Below are 17,816 nucleotides of genomic sequence, written 5' to 3' on the forward strand. Positions count from 1 at the left end.
AATTTGTACATTATATAAAAATAGACTAACATTCTTAATCACATCAACACTGGTAGATTGCATAATAGTTATAAAGTTGTTTATTGTAGGAGGTTGACTAAAATATTTCACAATATATTCATCTCGAACATCAGAAATGCATTAACAGATATACAAAATATGCCACTCATCTTCAACAACGTGAATACCTTTTGAAAAAGGTAAACAGAAATTTCATTAGAAGCAATATTTTCATATCTCCCAGTCTCTATTGCTAAGTTAAAATTTCAACATCTGAATTTTGAAAGGGCAGATCTCAAATTTAAACAAATATTACAATTTAAGTATTTTTCTACATGCAATAGGGTTTTATACTGACAATAATAAGTAGTTTTGTGTGAATGTTCAATGGAAGTATACCAGAATTGCTTTAAATTGTCAGTCAAATTGTTTAAAAAGAAACATAAAATACTTAAAATTTCCAGTACCCTGACTGACCCATGCATAGCCCAAACCATAAGAAAATAAAATATTTTTAACATTAGTTGCCCAAGTCACACGTCCAACATCATCTAATGATTTCAGCATTTGATAGCAGTGATTTGCGATTCTATTTGGGGGAAGTACAATAAATGACACCAATATTTGATAACCTTAGTCAGATATACAATTTGTAACGGGAGTCTACCACATTCACCAAGTACCACATTATTACAAGTTGATTTACCGACTTTTAAAAAATACTTACAAAATGTAATTTGTACAGACTCTATGAGTTTACAATAACTGGTGCCCCAAACTTCAGCGCCATAACATAATATAGGTGAGATCATACAATCAAATATTTTCAACAAATCTTTACAGTTGACACTACCGATTTATCTCAGAAAGGTATTAACAGAAAATAATGCCTTATTGGCCTGAGAAAAAGACAGATACAGATTCAATTTGTTTTACCATCATAATACTATTTTTCATAATCTCTTAGAAGCCCACCATTTTAAAACAAGAATCTTAGTCTTTTTTAAGATTAACTGACATACCAGTAGATTTACAAAACTTCTCAAGAACACTAATCTTTTTTCTGTAATTGGTTACATGAATCAGACAAGGCTGCAACATCATCAGCAAAATAAGTGAACATACATTATTAAAATCTGATGAAACTGTTACACCTGAACCACCCTCCAGTTCCATTAAAGTACATAACTTGTTCATGAAGATAATAAATAATTGTGGGCTTAAAACACAACCCTGACGGGTACCAATATTACAAGACAAACATTTGGACAAACCATTTAGAAAGTTCTAACATAGAAGCTGATAAATTCTGATACATTGTTATTATAACATTAAAAAATTACCACATTTACCATCTTCAGAGACAGACTGAAGTAAAACATCAGGTTTAATAGTGTCAAATGCTTTGGAAAAATCAATGAAAAGACAATAAAACCTACCCTTCTTTTTACAAGAATATTTCTGAATTAAAGCCTGGAGGGAAAATATATGATCAATTGTAGAATAATTAGCTCTAAAACCTGCTTGGGAGTCACTAATAATTTCATTAATATCACACCATTTCTGAAGACATTTATTCAAAATAGAAGTAAATATTTTTACAAACAGAGACAATGAGGGATATGCCTCTATAATTATTAGGGTCATCTTTACAGCCAGATTTAAATAACGGGCATATTATATAGAGTTACCACTGTCAAATATTTCATTTAGTATGGAAGTAAGAAAGGGTACAATATAATTACTAGAAGCTTTTAAGAAATTCTCCAGCCACACCATCAGGTCCTGGTGACTTATTAGTTGGAATATTTATAACATGAAACAAAACTTCCTGGTGAGTAATTGCTACATTAAGTACATGTAATTGAACAAATTTCCTGAGCAATTGCAACTGAGACATATCACAACTGGAATAAGAGTCACCAACATTTATAACATAAAGTGTAGTGTAGCTCTGAGTGTAGCTGGGTGTAGCTGAGTGTAGCTGAGTGTAGAGTCACCAACATTTATAACATAAGTGTAATGTAGCTGAGTGTAGAGTCACCAACATTTATGACATAAGTAACATATGTAGGGTGTAATGTAGCTGAGTGTAGAGTCACCAACATTTATAACATAAGTGTGTAGTGTAGCTGAGTGTAGCGTTAACAATAAACCAACCAACCAGATGAGAGCCAGCGCACGTGCACTCCAGTGTTGCTGAGGTAGAGTCACCAACAGTGAATTGAGTGTACAATTAGAACCCCACCAACATTTATAACATACGTGTAGTGTAAAGCTGAGTGTAGAGCAAGTGTAGTATGTCCAGCATGTAGATATATAGAGGAATGCAAGAGAAATAAATGGTTTACAGTTTCATCATGAAAGAACACTGGAGGTGGGAGGCATTTTTGCTTATAACATTAGCTGGAGTTTTTAATCAAACTATTGTTGAAGACAACTGTGTACAACTACTGTCGGAGGGTGCGATTCATATGCATCATGTTAAGTAGGGCTACTTACATGTGGAGTACTTCATTATGTAAAGTTTGAACACACATATAAGCGACATTTCCATAATTTCTTGCGTTAAATTATATTGAGCTGGTTGAGGGTTTTCATTTAAAGGAATTTGTAACAACTGGAGAGGACTTATACACACACAACATTGGACTGTGTGTGTAAATTAACATTTCCAAGCTTACTCACAATTTTTCTAACTGCTACTAGGAAAATGAAGAGCATGAAAGAAGCAAGGCCACATGGTTAATAGCGTGCGCATGCGCCTCGACCTTCTGATATTACGCATGCGCGCGTACAACGTGTATAACGTGATAAAGCAGGGACGCAAGGAAATTAAACGTCCCATTGTCGCGATTTTGTATTTTTGTGACCTGAGGTCATAAGTCAAGACTGCGAGATTTTACATCGTGTCGACGTGTGGCATGTACAAAAATATGAGGAGAATACGAGATATCTCACGATTTGCACTTTTGGCATATTTAGCTCGTTTTCAGAGGTCGAGATCGGGAAAATGCAAGATTGCGAGAATGCCCCTTTCAGTAATCCCTAACTTCCCATTCCGGAATATATTTCAAGTAGAAGACTCATTTTACCATGAAAGTGAAATTTCTTATTTATTCCAGAAAACTAAACTCTTTCATTCTGGATTATTTAGGTGGAAGAAATGTGACAAGGGGTAAAACATTGTTTAGAGGACATGCTTCATTGAGATTGCCATACCGAGGCAAAGTACTGTGTTCAATAGCCCAGAATCAACATGGTTCTCTCATGTAAGGCTTCCGCGTGAGTTTGATGAAATTTTCTGGGCATCGAATACTTAATATGTCCCACAAATTCTAACAATAAATGTTTATATCCTAAGTCCGCGTGATATAGTTGGAATATTGGCGATTGTCACGTAAAACATCATTCACTCGACCACTTGGGCAAAATCGGAATTCTGAAAGTATTATTGAAATCATCTTTACTGCACCGAATGCTTATGCTCTCTTGTACTGAGACTTGTCATAGTTAAAGTGTTCAACTGTAGGTATCTCCCATGGCACATCCGGTCCCTCATGGGCGCCGCCATCTTGGATCAAGATGGCGACCCACGGGGACCGGATGTGCCGCCATCTTGGATCAGTCACTTCCGGTCAGGGAGATCACTCGGGTTCCGGTTCCGGTGCTTCCGGTTCCGGTGGGTGCGCACGCATCGCGATGACGTCACGACCGGTTCCGGTGGGTGCGCGCACATGACGATGACGTCACCTCCGGGCCAAGATGGCGGACGCGTTTCAAGATGGCGCCCCATCCGGTGGGATCGCGTGAGATCTCGCGGGATCTCGTGGATTCTCGCGGATCTCGCGAGCGTAGACGCCTTCAAGATGGCGGAACGGACGAGCGGCGGACGGACGGGACGGAGAGGGAAGGGAAGGGAAGGAGAGGAAAAGGAGAGAGGAAAGGGAGGGAGAGAGGGGTGAGGCGGACACGATGGCGTGGCTAGACAAGTGTGTGTGTGTGTGTGTGTGTGTGTGTGTGTGTGGTTAAAACAACATTGGATGTAGCATTCTTCGAGCCAGGTGGGTGGCCCTGAAAAGGGCCGTTGGTATGAGTGGGTGAGAGATCACCGAGGTATCTATGGTGGTGATGGTGGTGCACTGGAGGCACTGCTACTGGAATCGTCCATGGGTTCGACAAACTCCAAGATGCGTTGAAGTAGAGAGTACATGGTGTCTATGCGATCTTGAACGAGGAGGACCTTGTCATGGAGTAGAGCCAGTAAATGATGGCTTTCACGTTTACTCACTTTCTTTGGCGGTTCACTTGGCTGGTAGGTGGGAGGAGCCGGACGTTTCTGGCCCTTGTTAGAGCAGTTCATACCTTATGGTCCTCTTCACCACAGTGACGACAGGGATGTGGACAGGCGTAACTGAGATGACCTTCGTTTCTTCCACAGTTGTAGCAGGTGTTGTTATCGTGCTTTGTTGTTGTCCTTGGTCTCTTTGGGACATACGTAATAGCGATGACCTTGAGCACCACACTCGGCACAGGTCACCTTGGGACAGTGTAGATAACTGTGGTCATCTGTTTCGCACAGGCGGCAACGGAAGGAGGCGGAGGCGGAGGCGGAGACGTCTGCATGCTTCCAGTTTCAGTGAGCAACTGATGAGGAGTGCTGGAAAACCTTGAATTTATATAGCTGGGGTTGATGACGTCACTTTGACGCCTCTGGTTCGCACCGGTTGCATCCGGTTCGCACCACTCTCCTCCTGACTCAACAGGTTAGTGTGACGTCATGGGGTATGACATCATTCCTATAAATAACACATGAGCTCATGGTGCGCACTGGCACGACTCTATTGTGACGTCATAGGGTGACGGATGTATATAAACCAGGCTCAGCGTGGCTCTGACCAGTTCTCACCATGTCGTCACCACGAATGAACGAAGATGAACTTGAAGAGGAGCCTGTGCCCTACGAGTTGGAGCGGACGACTCAAAACAACCAAGAAATTCCGACTGGTACCCAGCGCTACCACCTGAAGTTCAACCCTGTTTGGCTGCAGCGTCAACAGCCTGAAGACCTTCCCGTCGTTCTCAGAGAACAGTTTGATGCCGTGTTAGCAGATTTGAGAGACGATGTGGGTGGCCAGGATGGTGATCGCGTGGGATTGGCCCTGGAACACCCCGCCCTGGATACAGACATTCGAATCACGTTTCGGCGGATGGGTGACCTCCAGGGGAACACATCATGGGCGAAGTGGAAAAAGTACAACAAAGCAACCACGACTTACATATCGATGACACCATGGACATTTTCTTACTGCATGTAGAGGATCCTGATCGTATCGGTGAGGGACACGGCCGGGCAACACACCTCGTTGGCTTAAACGCTTCCTGGAAAAGAAACAATGCATCGCTCAAATCAAGAATGAGGATCAGCTCTGCTTTGCCCGTGCCCTGGTCGTGGCCAGTCACCACGAACACCAACCCGATCCTGTGACCAAAGAATGGACCAAGGAATGGAAATACCTGTGTGACCATCGTAAACCAGCGCAACTGAAGGCTGCCAAGGGCTTGTGTCGCCAACTCAAGATCCCCGAAGGTCCTTGTACAGGGCGTGCCACGTGGGAGTTGTTCAGTCAACGTTTGGCCCCTTACTATCAGCTCAAAGTCTACTCCCAAGAGGTGTTGAATCGCCTCCTGTACAAGAGTGAAGTGCCTCAACCCACCAAGATCCTTCACCTCTATCATCACCATCACCATTACGATGTCATTACCTCCATGACTGCCTTCACAGGGTATCCCTACTATTGTGAGACGTGTGACCAAGGCTACGCCCACGCTGAAGATCATCGTTGCACCCGAGAATTTCGATGTTACTGGTGCCAATGTCTTGATACTGTGGCGACGTGGTCAGGGAGGACTCTCCTGTCTCCAATGTGGCGGATGGTTCCGAAACCCTACCTGCTTTGAACGCCATCGGATGGCCTCCGCCAAGCATCCCAGCACCTGCTCCACCATCCACACCTGTCATCGTTGCTATGCCAAAGTCAACGTGAGAAAAATCCAGGGCATGGCCAACCACCAGTGTGGCACGAATTGGGACTGTAAGATCTGCAAAGAACCCTTGAAACCCAACCACCAGTGTTACATGTCCGTCATCGAACCACCGAAACTAAATGAAGACGGTGAAAAATGGATGAAGACAAAGAACGGCAACAGCGCCAGTTCATCTTCTATGACTTTGAATGTACCCAAGATCAAGGAACTCATGTTCCCAACTTGTGTGTGGTGCATCTAGGATGTGGAAAATGTATTTCCGAGGCCTCGATCAGTTGTGTGACAAGTGCCCTGGCGTAAAGAAGGAGAAGGGCCTAGCCGCATCAAAGTGTTTCGAGGATCGACGACCTTGAAGGACATGGGCGACTGGCTGATGTCCCTGGTGGAAAAGAAAGAGAAGCAGAAGAAGAAACGTAAGGCATCCCCAGCAGCAGCCGTCAGGCCGTGCCTCGAAACAACCCAAACTGGTATCACCAGAACCCGATGATGATGATGATGTAGAACAACAAGACAACGACGACAAAGAACAAGACGACGAAGACGACATTTCTCCTACCCTCGATGATGACGACGTGTTGGTCATTGCTCACAACTACCGAGGGTATGATGGACACTTGCTCCAACAGTACTTCCATCAACATCTCGTGAAAGCACCCCAGGTCACACTTCGAGGGAATCACATCTTGCAAATGACCGTGGGGACGTCTGGTTTTCAAGGATTCCCTCAACTTCCTCACGATGGCTCTGAAGCAGTTTCCAAAAACGTTTGCCTTGACGGAACTCAAGAAAGGCTACTTCCCTCACTTCTTCAACACCGAAGCTCACCAAGGCTATGTGGGTCCTTATCCTCCCGTGTCTACTTACGATCCTGACAGCATGTTTTCTGCCGAACGCAAAGCTTTCTTGGCCTGGTACGATGCACGGGTGGCTGAAGGGACTGTCTTTGATCTGGATGAAGAATTGTTGACTTACTGTCAGAGTGATGTGGACATTTTGCGTCGAGGTTGTGCTGCATTCCGCAACATATTCATCCAACAGAACAACGTGGACCCTTTCTATGAAGCAGTGACGCTACCCATGGCTTGCATGCTCACCTTCCGAAAACAGTTTTTGGAACCCCGCACCATCGCCATCCTACCTACTCAAGGTTATCGTCCCCAGCGTCGCTACTCGCTTCAGTGTCTCCACTGGCTCAACTGGGTCATGCATCAACACCCTGGGGTTCACATCCAACATGCTCGGAATGGTGGAGAAGTAGGCTTTGACTGTGCTGACGGAAGTCGTTACATGGCAGATGGCTACGACGCCAAGACACGCACCGTGTACGAATACTTGGGCTGTTTCTGGCATGGTTGTACTCGCTGTTACAAGACGGACCGATGTGAACGCCATACTAGCTTGGGTACCACCCCTTGGGAACGATACCATCATACCATGTACCGACTGGGTGTGTTACGCCAACATCCCGACATTGGCCAAGTGGTGACCCTCTGGGAATGTGATTTTCTGAAACAACAGAAAGACAACGGTGATCTGAGAGCCTTCCTGACTACCCTGCAAGGACCCCATGCCTACATGCCTGACCCGTTGAATCCTAGAGATGCTTTCTTTGGAGGTCGTACCAACGCCACCAAACTGTACTACGAAGCCAAAGAAGATGAAGAAATCAAATATGTGGACGTTTGCTCGCTGTACCCTTACATCTGCAAGTATGGGACTTTTCCCGTGGGACACCCCGAGATCAAAGATCATCCTCCCGTGTCTGACTTGTTTGAGCTCCACGGCCTGATCCAGTGCCGAGTCTTGCCACCCACCGACCTCTATCATCCTGTTCTTCCTTACAAGTGTCAAGGCAAACTGCTCTTTCCACTGTGCCGTACGTGTGCTGAAGAGCAGTTGATGCTCCCTGCCCCCACGGGATGAAGACCGGGCATGGATCGGTACCTACGTCAGCAAAGAGCTTCAGTTTGCTGTTGAAAAGTGCGGCTATCAAGTGCTTCACATCTTTGAGGCTTGGCACTTTGACACGCTTGCCACCTACGACCCTGACACCCAAGAGGGAGGACTGTTTGCCAAGTATGTCAACAATTTCTTCAAGATCAAGCAAGAGGCCAGTGGCTACCCCGAAGGTTGTCCAGACCCAAGCGCCTACATCCACGAGATACAGCAGAAAGAGGGAGTCACCTTGGATCCTGCTCGCATTCACAAAAACCCAGGACTACGTGCCTTAGCCAAGGCCTGCCTGAACAATCACTGGGGCAAGTTTGGTCAACGCGTTGGGTTTGCCAAGACGGAATATATCAGTTCCCCTGAGAGGTACTTTGCCCTCCTCCGGGATGAGCGCCGTGTGGTGAAAGACATTAACATCATCAATGAAGACCTCATCTGTGTCACTCATGAACCTCAGGCAGACTTTCACGACCCTCATCCAGCCCACAATGTGGCCATTGCAGCCTGGGTGACAGCACAAGCCCGTCTCAAGTTGTATTCTTATTTGCAACCGTTGGATCGACGTGTCCTCTATTTTGATACGGACAGTATCATTTACATTCACCGTCCACGAAGTTACAACCCACCACTGGGAGATACCTTGGGGGAGCTGACTGATGAACTGGGAGGGGGCAACAGCATTCAAACCTTTGTCTCGGCAGGACCCAAGAATTATGGCTACAAGCTGCGCCATCCTCAATCTGACGGCAGTGTGGGCATCAGCAAGGTCCGAGGATTTACTTTAAATCACAGGGCGAGCCAACATGTCCACTTTGACAGCATGAAGAACCTCGTCTGTCAGAGGGATCAAGCCAACATCACGGTCCCGTACCCACACCGCATCATTCGCGGAGGACTTTGTCAGGGCAACGTGTTGCTGTCCAAGGACACCACCAAAACCTATCGCTTGGTCTACACCAAACGCCGAGTGCAGTACGACCCCCAAGGCGTCCCCAGGGAAACTCTCCCCTATGGCTATAAAGAGTGAACCCATCCCTCCCATGGACTTTTGATGCAGACATGCTCTGATGTATTGATGTTTAACCCATAAAATGTGATTGCCTTGTTCATTTGTTGTTCTATCATTCAATAAATTGTGATTGTATTGTACTCTTGTGTTATGTCGTCTCTCTCTCTCTTCAGGGCCAGACCTGGTGGAGTCCATGGTCACCCTCAATCCTGTTGTACCCTGTTCTTAGACTCAGACCTGGTGGAGACCACGGTCACGTTGACGTCACACACCCTATGACGTCATCACGACCCTGTGTGTCTATATAAAGAGACGTTTCTGTCAGAGTCATTACAGATTCTGTTGTCTAAGAAAAGAGAAGGATGGAATCCGTTCACTGCGATAGGCTTAGGGAGAATCGTTGTGGTCTCGTGCTCGCTATCAAGCAGGTCGAAGCCGTGGTCGACAAACTGATGACGTTTAAAGTCCTGACCATCCTCATGAAGGCAGAGATTATCGAAAAACCTCGGACCTCCTTTGACCGTGTCAGAGAATTGTTAGACATGCTTCCCCGACGTGGACCCCAAGCTTACTCCCTCTTCTGCAAAGCTTTGAGGAATGTGGAGAAACAGAAGCCATGACCTTGCTGGGTCTCAAGACTCCCACGGACAAGGCACAGTCACAAGTGACACTCCCCTGGTTATTCTTCTATGGAATCCAGTCACCGTTCAGCAACTTTCATCCAGCTGTGTTTACCTTGGATGGTGTTACATTTAATTGTGTTGAACAGTGTTACATGTACTCTAAAGCCATGTACTTTGGAGATGACGACAGTGCGACGCGTATTCTGCACGAGGCTGTTCCAGCAAAGCAAAAAACGTCTGGGGCGATGTGTGAAAGGTTTCACTCAAACAGTGTGGGACACGGTCAGTCTGGAAGTGATGACCAAGGCGATCACGGCTAAATTTTCCCAGAACAAGGACTTGAAACAGAGATTGATTCAATCCTACCCAAAGTCGTTAGCTGAAGCTAGTCCCTACGATCAACGATGGGGAATAGGAATGGGTGTATCTCATCCGAATATTGACAAACCCTGGACATGGTCGGGGAAAAACAAGTTGGGAAAAGCGCTCATGCATCTTCGTGACACGCTGTTGTTGTTGTGAGTGACGTCATCCATGGACCAACTCCAATGACGTCATCCATGCACGAGCCACGTGACGTCATCCATGCACGCGCCACGTGACGTCATCCTGTGTATCTCTATAAAAAGACTCTGACCCCATCGTGATTCGTCATCATGCTGTTCACGCTGCTCTTTGTGCTTGCCACCTATCTAGAAGAGAGACACTTTATAGAACAGTTCAGAAAAGCCGTGCAAGAGGCCATCCAGAAACAACACGATCGTGACGCCATTTGAAGTGACGTCATTTGAAGTGACGTCATAGCTCGCGCTGTTGGTGTTGCCTATAAAAACGCAGGATCGATCGAGCGGGTCATCAGTTGCATCAGTTCAGTCGTTGCAGATGGCATCTCCAGGCAACCTCCCTTCTTCCTTCGTCAACTTGGCTTCGCAGGCAAAGGACCTCGCTTCTGACATGGCCCATCTCCACAACACCATGATGACTCAAAGCCAGTTATACAAGACCAACTACATGGATCTCCAGGACCGGCTGCGTGTGATGGAACAAAAGTTGCCGTCGATCATCCGCAAGCTGGCAGATATTCAGCCGAAAAGAGAAACACTGTATGGCATGATGGGTCGCTTCTGTGAGTTGACTGAGGAAGACTATTACTGGATGGCGTATCACCAAGACCACTTGCGTATCCTCTCCGACAGCGCCAACAACTCTGTTCGCTTGATCCTCATCGGTATCAACGATGCACATGCCAAGGAAAATGCAGGGGAGACCTTCCTCAACAAGCTGTTCCACATCGTGTTCAAGTTGAGGAATGGACGCCCTATGACCTATGACCATGGTGTACTGTACAGCAAGCTGCTGGCCAAACTCCAGGTGAAACTCTGGCCTCACCCACCCAGCTATGATCTTCGATATGCCACCTGCACTCTACCTTTGTTCTCCAATGATCCAGAGGTCACCGACATGACGCCCAAGCCCGTGCCTCGAAAAAGAATACCTCCCAAGACCACGCCTGCCAAGACTTCTCCAAAGAAGAAGAAGAAGAAGGTCTCCACCCCGCCCCTTCCCAAGGCACCCACCAAGATGACGTCACCTCCCCAGGGGACCCTGGCCACGACTTCTCCAAAGAAACAGAAGAAGAAGGAGGAGGCCCCCACCAAGACAGTCACCAAGAAGACGTCCCCTCCCAAGACACTCACCAAGAAGGCACCCCCCCAAGCCTAAGAGTCTCAAAGCACCCCAGACTCCAAAGAAACAGTTGGAGATGACTGACTTGTGGGAGAGCGAGAAGGGTCAAGGGATCAGTCCTGGGGCTATCAGAGGGGGAGAGTTACCTCCAGATCTGCAAGACTTGTATGATCTACTCCCGATGGCTATCACCATGGAAGCAGAGCAGACAAGGGCAGAGCAGAGAGTGAGAGCAGAGAGGGCTCCAGAGACGACTTCAGTGACGGCTCCAGAGACGGATCTGGTGATGACTTCAGTGACGGCTCCAGAGACGGATCTGGTGATGACTTCAGTGACGGCTCCAGAGACGGATCTGGTGATGGCTTCAGTGACGGCTCCAGAGGAGGAGTCAGAGACTTTTGCCGACATTCCCATGTTTAACGATGAAAACCATTTTCATCCCGGTCAAATGGACTTTTTACGGTGTTCGACTTGCAATCCCAATGATCACCTGAACTGGTGGTGATCTGTGGATGACCTGTTGTTGTTGATCTGTTAATGCATCATTATTATTGTTGATCTGTTTGCCATGTTGATGTTGTTCCTCAATAAATTGTGAATTCCATTTTCAAAGGGTTGTGTCTTCTATATCTTCAGGGATCTTAGCTCTTAGAGGTCATTTCCGGTGCAACCCGCAGGGTGGTAAGACGTGTGTCAGTATGTCAGGGACACTATCAGGGACAGTGTTAGACTCAGACCTGGTGGAGGCCATGGTCACCCCACTCACGTTACGTCATCCCTTTACCATGTTAATTGCAGGCCCTACAGGGTCAGGTAAAACATCGTTTGTCAAAGCCTTCATGGAACATGTGTTTCAACCGGGGATCCTAGATCTTCCACCTCAGGGCATCGTGTGGGTGTACAGTGAATGGCAACCCATGCATGAGGACTTGGAAGTTCTGACTTCGAGGTTAGGGATACCCCTGACGTTTGTGCAAACGATGGGGGAAGCCAACACGCAGTTACCTGCAGGGTCTGGGGCTAAGACCGAGAAGGGTTTGCCTACGCCCCATTGGTTGATCATTGATGATTTGCTGGGCGACAATACCAAAGAGGAAGAAGCCGAAGTTCTGCGATGGTTTACCAAGAAAAGTCATCATCGCAACACGTCCGTGTTGTACTTGACGCAAAACCTCTTTGCTTCATCGCCTCATCATCGCACCATTAGTTTAAATGCCCACTACATGGTGCTGTTTAAAAACCCGAGGGACGCCTCGCAAATGGATCACTTGGCCAGACAAATCTTTCCAGGACAGACGGCCTTCCTTCGGGAAGCCTATGAGGATGCCACTTTGGCTCCTTATTCCTATTTGTTTCTGGACTTGAAACCGACCACGGCCAAAGAGCACCGTGTACGGTCCCATCTCTTTCGTAACCCCACCATCCTTTACATTCCCAAGTCGTGATAAATAGAGATGAGCGTCTACCCTACGGCCAGTTGACCCAGAGCTGCCATGGGAGACAGACGGAAACAGACCCAGCCCCGCAAACGTGCTGTTGCCACAGGGTTGTTTAAACCGATCCATAAAACACTCTTGACCACCTTGGGTCGTGATCCCACCGAACAACATCGGTCAGGTGTGCAACGACTGTACGAAAGTCTAAGTGCTCCTCCTCCCTCTGCTTCCTCCTCCTCCAAACAAAGACGTTCCTTAAAGCAGTTGTACCCCACAGCACCCACCATGAACAACACGTTTGTCCCTGTCAGTACGTATCGTGCCTCTCCTGCTGCCTTCTCTCCCCCTTCTTCTTTTCCGGCCTCTCCCCCTTCATTCCCATCGTCTCCCCTCTCTCCCACCATGATCCAACCCTTTCAACCCTTGACCCAACGGCGTACCACCAGCACCAAACGCACCGGCAAGAAACGCACGGGTGCTAAACGCCCCAGCCCGGGCACCCCACGCAAAGGAAGCCACAGAAGCATGCCCGCCCGCAGAAAAGTCAAACCCATCATCGTGAAGAAACGACTCCCTTCGGCAGAGAGCGTGGCTGTCAAAGGACGCCATCGACTGTTGCAATGGTTTGTCATTGCCGTGAGAAATCTGCGAGCAGGACGTGTTCCTTTGAAGACGCAGCACAAGACCTGGCTGTTGAGACACCAAGACATGCTGACCAAGATTGCGAATCCACGACTACCTTTGGATGAACGCCTGAGTTACCTGATGAAACGCAGTGGAAGTGGTACGTTGGCTGGTGTGTTGACCCGTATCTTGCTGAACTGGCAGTCCTACCTACAGGAAAAACAGCAGAAGCCCTCAGCACCTCGCCGTCGCCGCCGTGCCCCTAAGCAACCCCAGGGGCGTCGCAAGTCACCCACCCGACAAGAGAACAAGAAGAAGAAGAAGAAAAGGGTCACTTCACCCTCAGCCCCAGGTGCAGCCTTGACCCGGATGGTGTTACGAAGTCAAAAGAAGAAGAAGAAGACCACAACGGCGGCATTACCCCCACTCCCTCCAGCGACATTACCATAAATAGAGGCCTCCCACCCCATCCTGGTCAGTTCAATGGTAGCAGCTGCAGGGACGACACCATCATCATCATGTCGGCACGTTTGAAGCGTCACAAAGAAGCGCTCTGTCATGTGTGTAGTCCTTCTGCGACACCAGCCATGCGACAGGCTATTTTGAAACAGGCCCCATCGGAACTGATTCAAGCCATCTGTGAATGCGTGGTGAATTTGTATGGAGGCAACATTCCTATGACAGCACAGCAACGTCAACGTTTACAAAAGCATGGGTCACTGATGCATACGTTGATGAAAAAGAAGGTGTCTGTGTCCAAGAAACGTCAACTTTACAGCAGAAAGGAAGGGGATTAGGTCTCTTGTCTGCCTTGGCATCGGTGGTGGGTCCCTTTGGTGTCTGGCCTGTTGGGTAGATGATCCTCAAGGAAGATCCTCAAGGAAGATCCTCAAGGAAGATCATAAATAGAGGACACATCCTAGATTGACGTTAGTTGCATCTGCACCGTCCTACCACCAAGATGAAGCATGCACGGAAGATGGTGATGGTCCCAGAAGAGGTATGGCAAAGTCTGCAAGAAGAAAAACGTCAACGACATTTGCTCAAGTCCAACCTGTTGGAACAGAAACGTGTACACACGCTTCACGATATGGATACCCTCGTCCGTGATGACACGGTTCCTTTTAGGGACCGAGAGCAGCAGTATAACACCTTGTTGCAACACACCTTGGCGTTTCAAGACCAAGCCGCTGTCAAACCACGACCTTTAGAGGCCACGGGCACCCCCAGGGTTGGCACTCCCAGGGTTGGCACCCCCAGGACTGGATCTCCTCACCGTAAGTACGGTTGACTTACTGAGTCGTGTATCTACATGTCCCGCGTAGAGGTCGCCTTCCTAAGAAGGAGTCCGCGAAGCCGGTCGTAGAGCAGTGGCTCATGGTTTGTTTGTTCTTTTTGTTTCAGAACCCGATGATGTCGAAGCCATTCTGAATGAAGTCGTGCAAACGGTTCCCAAAACGCTACAGACCAAGGCCAGGCAGTTGATGGCCCGTATTCGTGCTCATCCCGACTTGGGTTGGAATGAGGCGGGTCAATTCGTGGTGGAAGGGGAACCCATGCCTGGGACGCACATGGTGGATCTCATCAATGATCTTGTTCGACAACGTACCAAATTAGGCCCTCCACGGGGTTGGAATATTCTGGGTCAGTATCTCGCTTCCAGCAATGTACCCCATGAACTGATTGGTAACCCTCTACGTTGGTCCTGGATGATGAAAACCAAAGGGTCATCCACCCAGCCTCCTCCTGACACCCCCGTGAAGCGTCCACACCCTCCACCCGCTGACTTGTTTTTGACACCCCCTGCATCCAACCTTCCTCTGGAACCCCAGAAGAAGAAAAAAGCTGTAGAGACCCCCTCCTCCCCTCTCAACCGGGTGCGTCAGTGGATTCACTTTTAATAAAAGGGAGCAGAGGGTGATGTCAACGACAGTGTCATCATGAGACGTCCAAAGAGAAACAACATCAGCAAAGCATCATCATCATCATCGTCTTTGTCACCTGCATGGACACGATGGCTCCACCACACCTATTACGATCCCAAACACCCAGCAGGCTATGGAGGGTGGCTTGCCTTGTGGCAAGCAGCAGGACATCAAGCCAAAGCAGGACCCAGGAAGGGGGGAAGCAAAACGGGGCCAAGGCCCACCCAACGCCAGGTGCGGCAATGGTTGAAAACCCAGGACACGTACACCTTGCACAAACCAGCCCGACGCTCGTTTCCCAGGGATCATTACCGTGTGGGTGGCGTGGATGAATTGTGGCAAGCCGATCTGAGCGATCTCCTTGCGTATCAGAAAGAGAACCAAGGCAACCGGTATTTGCTGTGTGTCATCGATGTTTTCTCCAAAATGGCTTGGGTGCAGCCCATGAAAGCCAAGACCGGTGCCACTTTGATAGAGGCCTTTCAACGGATCCTGAAACAAGCCAAAGGACGTGTGCCATCCCAGTTACAGACAGACAAAGGGACTGAATTTGTCAATGCCCCTTTTCAAGCCTTCCTCAAGAAACGGGGTATTCATTTCTACACCAGTCAAAACCCAGAAACCAAAGCCTCTGTGGTGGAACGTTTTCAAAGGACGTTGAAAAACCGTATGTGGCGTTACTTCACCCAACAAGGGACACGCCACTACCTGAAGGCCTTACCCCAACTGATGCATTCCTACAATCATCGTGTCCATCGTACGATTGGACAACGCCCCGTGGATGTACGTCCTAACGCTCCCTACGATGAAATTCGGGTGTTGGATCACATGGAACGGCAGAAGAAGCAGAAGCAGCGCCAACTCAAGACAAAGAAGAAGAAGAAGAAGTACCCTCTCTTGTTACCCGGGACCCGTGTCCGTTTGAACAAGACCAAGGGCACGTTTGACAAAGGGTACCTTCCCAACTGGACCACCGAACTGTTCACCGTGGATCGGGTGGTGAAAGGGCGTGTTCCTCCTGTCTACCAAGTGAAAGATGATCATGGAGAAGTGCTGCAAGGCACCTTTTACCCGCAAGAACTGCAACCCATTCAGAAAACGGATGATGTGTACACAGTGGATCAGGTCCTGAAACGACGACGTCGTCAAAAAAAGGATGAAGTGTTGGTGAGATGGTCAGGATACCCTGCCAGCTTTGATTCATGGATCCCTGCGGCTCATCTGGTCTTTAAATAGCGTGGCCTCCAGTCTCCCACCGTCAGTGGAGCCTCCACCATCATGCAGAGTGAACCGATCTCAAGGTGCAAGGAGAGCGGCAAGCCATCCCCACGCTGGTGTTGCTTTGGCATGGACTTGCCACGAAGTGAAGTGGTGTTTTTCTCCCAAGTGTTTCTGATATATGGCGTGGTCATCATGAGCATGGTTCAGTTGGCATTGGACAACGGTGAGAAACAGTTGTGGACAGCTTTGTTGGCCAGTAGCTTGGGGTACTTGCTCCCACAACCCACGTTGGTGTCGTCGTCGTCGTCATCATCATCCACGTTGCCACCTTCCTCGACTGCATCTCCAACCCCCTCTGTATCCAGTCTGGTTCCCTAAGAGAGAGAGAGAGAGAAAGATGTCGGTGTCTGTGTTTTCCAAGCGGGACTTTTACGTGACCTTACCCAGCGATGCGTCCATGGATGTTCATCCCGACAACAGAGTGAATCATTACGAAGTCAAACTACCCTTTCCCATTCAAGTGAATCGCCAAGAGTGGGAAGTCGCCGTCAGTGAACTTCATTTCCCCATGACATGGTACAATGTGTCGTACCCCTTCAACTGGTTTGTCCTTCATGTGAACTTGGAACGCATGACCCGGACTTACAGTTCAACAGCACAGGATGCGACCGTGACAGAAGAGAACCCAGGCATCATCAAAGCCGTCAGCGAAAAAGTCATTATTCCAGAAGGAGCGTATACCAGCCGCCAACTGGTCCAGAGACTGAACATCTTGCTTCAACGCACCTGTACACAACTGTTGGAAAAGCATACAGCAGATGTTCGAGGAGTATACCTAGCAGATGATCGAGGTCGTTTCACCGTCACCGTGAACTACCCCAAAGAAGACCTCCGATTTGACATGCGTGGCAAAACGCATGTCAACTTTCATGCTCCCACCCCGAAAGACATGTGCAGAGCCATGACGGGTTCCCCCTGCAGAACCTCAAACCTACCTGGCCATGATGCCTTCAAGTCTGCCTACACCACCCGATTGGTGTTGCCTGCTCCTTTAGTACGTATGCTGGGATTCATACAGCTCCCCATGGTGGACGAAGCAGAAGAAATAAGCCAAGTCTCTGCTCAGCCTGTCCAGGTGGCTGTGTTTGACCATCCTCTCGTCGTGGGTGTAAAGGAAGCACACCATCTGGCTGGTTTTGATACCGTGTACGTCTACTCGGATGCGGTGGAAGATCAAATCGTCGGGGATACCATGGCTCCCTTACTGATGTATGTCCCCGTGTCGCGCCAGATG

The sequence above is a fragment of the Haliotis rubra genome, unplaced genomic scaffold, assembly GCF_003918875.1.
Source record: "Haliotis rubra isolate DU_JTF1 unplaced genomic scaffold, ASM391887v1 Scf191, whole genome shotgun sequence".
Taxonomy (NCBI): domain Eukaryota; kingdom Metazoa; phylum Mollusca; class Gastropoda; order Lepetellida; family Haliotidae; genus Haliotis; species Haliotis rubra.